The 4661-nt window shown below is 38.6% G+C and overlaps 2 protein-coding genes across 4 annotated transcripts in view; one reads left to right on the forward strand and one right to left on the reverse strand.

Annotated features, from left to right (window-relative positions):
- The window catches only part of foxj3 (forkhead box J3), a 70569-nt gene extending 70134 nt beyond the window's left edge, over positions 1–435 (reverse strand). For 2 of the 3 annotated variants that reach the window (XM_035661269.1, XM_035661270.1), the window contains exon 1: positions 163–435. The gene's annotated coding sequence lies outside the window, so the exon portion shown is untranslated. The remainder of the gene's footprint in view (positions 1–162) is intronic. The other variant, XM_035661271.1, reaches the window with a different exon arrangement.
- A 3475-nt stretch (positions 436–3910) lies between these two features.
- ppcs (phosphopantothenoylcysteine synthetase) overlaps positions 3911–4661 on the forward strand; it is a 3631-nt gene continuing 2880 nt past the window's right edge. Inside the window, exon 1 of the mRNA XM_035662351.1 lies at positions 3911–3989. The gene's annotated coding sequence lies outside the window, so the exon portion shown is untranslated. The remainder of the gene's footprint in view (positions 3990–4661) is intronic.

The following is a 4661-nucleotide window of genomic DNA, read 5'->3' on the forward strand; positions in this document are numbered from 1 at the left end:
TTTTTTTTTTTTTTTAATAAAAGGTGTCCCCGCACGCCCCGCCTGTGTCAGGGCCTGTTCACCGGGCTCAATCCCCAGAACTTCAGTGCAGCTCACTTCCCCGTTAAAGTCGTCCATTTCGTGGGCCCTAGTTCAACTTCCATGCCCGTGTAGCTCACTTACTCTGGGTGAAAGCTGCTGTGACGGTGGCTCTCTGTAATCCTGACGGTAGTTTTCAGAGTAACTGCCCCCTCCCCTTCTTCCCACCTCCTCTTCTTCAGCTGGCAGAGGCTCCCCAGGAGTGTCCCGTGCTCTCGGCGGTATCGTCCTGTGCAAAGAGCCGGCCGTAGTCGTAGCTTCGCCGGTGTGCCCGCGGTGCCGTGGCGTCCCTCCTCAGCTTCTCTCCGCCTTCTCCCGTTCGCCTTTCTCTCGGCGGCCGAGACAACATCCGGGACTCTCCCCCGTTTGGGTTAAGTGCCCGGAACTACTTTCACAAACGACGCACGCACATGAAGGTTTTTTTTTTTTTTTTCTCTCTTTTCTTTTCTCTCTCTGTCTCTCTCACCACCCTGCCGCCACAGAAACTAGCGCGCGGTCAAACGCACCAGCCCGCAGTGGAAACAGCAGCGGGTACAAACCTAACCTATCACCTTAGCCTCGTCGATCAATTGATCAGGATATCAGCTGAATTTGGAGAGCATTGCGAGCGGATGAAAACACTGAAATGTTCTTATTGGCGTAAGACTGAAACACAGGAGGTGAGAAGACATGAGTGATAAGACATAAAGTCCGGAGCATAGAATAAAAAGCAGAAGAAAGCAAGATAGTCCACGTGTCTGATAAGTCACCTTTTATAAGTGTATTTATTAAAGTGTAATAAAATATGTACTAATGCTTTAAAATAATAATAATAATAATAATAATAATAATAATAATAAAGAAGCTTTGGGTTGCCAGGTTGAGGAAAAATCCCATTGACTGTGTGTGTGTGTATAAATATATGCTTGTGTGGTTCACACTTTGTAATAAGTCTGCAGTTTTATGTTAATATGTTGTTAATAAATTGATTTGGGTCCAGATTTGCTGCCGGTTTGTCCAGAAATGGAAGAATCCCTTAGAAGGTCTTCATGATTCAGATCTAAAAATATTTCTGCTGCTGGATAAACACCTACGAGACAATTTTTTATTTTACAGCCTGGCAAAACTAAAGTTTTACTTATTAATGGGAGCTAACTGACCTAGCATTAGTTAATGATTTTTGCTATTAAGCAATTAGTTACAACTTACAAAGAATTTATAAAAGGGTGCCTTATCTTAATGACATAAAAATAAATACCACAGAAGCTGATATATAAAAGATTCGTCCATGATTAAAATATGCATCTTATTGGGAATATATGTTCTAGAGAAATAAAAAATTAATTTGTAGAAAAGGGAGTAGATATAGCACATAGGCATACAAGTAACACTGGGTCCCCAATTTTGCTGTTATGTTCTGTATCAGCTGTCTTTATAGGCATTATAAAGTGCTGCTGCTTATGACTCCACTGGAGACAAAATACATAGGCTAGATAAGAGGTTATTGCACAATTTTTAGTTGCTGACCACTGTTGAAATAAACGACAGAGAAAGTCTCCAGTCTCTAAACTTTATCAATAATTAATTCACTTTCAATGCAGTAGTATATGCCTATATATCCCAGAGTCGCCTACACTGTGGTCTTTATGCTGTTTCTTACTTATAGAGGTAAAATGCTGAACTCATTCATTCATTGGTTTTTCTTGGCCTTAAAAATAGTCTTATTTTTATTTTAATTATATGCCCGTCTAACATTACACCATGTATAACTCTACACTGTGTAAACTGAACTTAAGGTTATTTAACAAACCAATAAAATTCCTACAATTTCTTTTTTAACCAAGGACATGACCTCAGTGTCCTCAATGCTATCTGCAGCCCTGGTACTCAGTGGTCTGGTGAGTTCACAGTGACCTTGTCTTCATTTTCTCTTCTTACCTCCTGTAATGTAGCTGTGTGTTTGTGGTATAATTGAGTTATATCATGTTTGTATTAGTACTATGATACATATTATAGAAATAAAAAGGTATGGTTCACTTATCTCAATTAATTGCTTTAGGAGTTGCTATGACAAAGTGTTGAATCATGTTGTTGTTGAGGTCTTTATGGTTCAAGCTTAAGTGTAGACCTTTAATACAGCCAGTCAGAAAAATGTCAAGTCATGTCAGCATCAGCGTCTCTAATGGAAAACAATAGTCCTCAAAATGTCCCATGTGAAAAGCCACCCAGCTCTTTGCTGTGTTCTTATCATTTGACAAGTTAATTATAGACTAATTATTCCATTTAGATTTAAGCCTATTATCTATATATTTATTTTAAAATATTATATAATCTAATTGTAGCTCTTTTGTATTGTTTTATCCATCTCTAGATTTTATGCTTCTTTTCCATTTCCACTAACAAACAGCTTGACTGAGTGCAACTGACACACAGGACTCCAGGTTTATTACGACCTGAATCAACTCTTAATTTATCTGTTTAACTGCTGTTGGGTCTGTACAATAGTGGCCATTTTGTTTTTATAACAACAACAAGTCATCAACTAAACGTGAGGAAGTAATCAGGTTAATGTTAATCAACACCATCAATCAAACATTTATCAAAGAAAGCAGCAAAGCTGAAGTGTTGTGATCTATTCAGCAGGGCAACAGCGCCTCTTGTGGGTTGACCTCAGGCACTGCTGCTAATCAATCCTGAAAATGAATTTATGTGTGTAAGCCTAAATGTACAGGAATGTAAATAAAAACATTAACAGAAATAATGACTGACCCTGAGAGTTTCTATACAGACATCATAACTGATTATCTGAGGCAGTGTAAGGTGGAAAAGGTTGAAATAATAATCAGTCGGAAAGTTATTTAAACCACAGAATTTCCCGGAAGCCTCTGCACAGGTCCACACGACCCTTTAGGTTATCTCCTAAAGGTTACATTCAGCAAAGCAACATTTATTTTTTCCAATTGCCTTAAGAGAGAATTTCGTTCTTCCTCAAAGTCTCAGCAGGTGTAAATGCTGCAGTTTGTACAGGTCATTTCAAGTAAATATCTAGAAACTTGGTGTACATTAATTTCTTATTTTATTATTTCTGTGTTAATTGTTGGTTATTTGTTTGTATATATTGTTTGTTACCCATGATAAATAATAAAAAGTAGACCAAATTTCCAAGTGAATGCAAATTGAAGTTTGACGACCAAGTGAGGCCTTTAATTGTATGACTATGATTTATAATAATAAATGATATTCTCAATTAGTTCAATCTCACTTTGTGTGGTGTTTTAGTAAAATAGAAAACACTAAAATAAACTACACTGTCCTACTTCATCGACTGTTTCAAAGTTATTCAGTCCCATAACATTTTATTTTTGTACCTGCAATAATATGAATCTCTGTATCTGGAGAGATTCTAATACATTTAATTTAATCTCTTCAGAAAGTAAATAGTAACAATTCAATAAAACTCACCAGAAATTAGATGTCAAATGTAGCATCCAGATACAGCCAGCATTTGTTTTTTAAAGGAGATTTAAATTCACGTCATTCCAGCTTATTAAAAATTCACAAAAGCAAGAATCAGATGAGACTTAAGATCTTATGAGCACCAAACACTCTCTGCCCTTGCATTTGCTGAGTCAGTGGGACAGTCCGCTCCAAAAAGATCCCCTTTTTAAAAGAAATCCCCCCTCTGGTCTCCTGGGGGGCCTGTGTGCGCCACCGGTGATGCTTCTGTTCATAAAAGTCTGACACCTCATGTGAAAGTGAGAAAGTAATTGACGCACTTGTGTGAGATACTGGCGGCAGTCCCGGCCGCGGCCACTGGGGGCGCTGACGGTTTTCTTGTGTATTTATAAAGACCAAAGAATTCAGCTCGCTGCTTTCAGGAAGTGCAGTGAAGTTGTTGTGAAAGCTGACTGAGAACCACCTCGGAAACTAAAGTAGGATCATTTTGCAGTTTTTGTCTGTTAAGCTGATATGATAGAGAGACACGTTGTGTTTGTTTGCCTGCGGGTGTCGTCGCGGTGGCAGGCAACGTCACATCTCCCCACCTGTCACATTACTGCACATCTGCGTGTTTATTCACAAAACAAAGTCCACCTCATTCTGTCCTCGATAACATGATCCACAGGACTGGGTTTCCTGTAGTAAAGCAGTCGCCAGCAGAGAGATTATATTGCGTATAATAATGTTAAGGTCAAGGTTAACGCATACTGTGAGGAATATATATTTATATTACTGCAAGTTACATACAGTGATGTTCATAGTGTCAACTGTATGCACATTTAGGAGGTTGTAGTTGTATATAACGTTATGTTGTGAATGTAATATACGTGTTATTCTTTTTGTTTTTTCGGCTCTTTCACTTTCACAGGCTTCATTCAAACGTCAAAACGTTCAACGCAATTAGGACATTATTGCTCGTACTTTTCCTCATTCATACCTTTCATAGTTTCCATGATATTCCCGTTTTCCTTCAGCTAAACTCTCAATCTGATGAAGCCTTTTAAAAGCCAGGAGACACACAGAGCAGGCAGCATCACCATGGCAACACCCAGCTGATTGAGATGAGCTAATTAACCCAGTTTGACAGACAGACGAGCAAAGAGACA

The sequence above is a fragment of the Morone saxatilis genome, unplaced genomic scaffold, assembly GCF_004916995.1.
Source record: "Morone saxatilis isolate NCDOM2014 unplaced genomic scaffold, NCSU_SB_2.0 Contig18, whole genome shotgun sequence".
Classification (NCBI taxonomy): Eukaryota; Metazoa; Chordata; class Actinopteri; family Moronidae; genus Morone; species Morone saxatilis.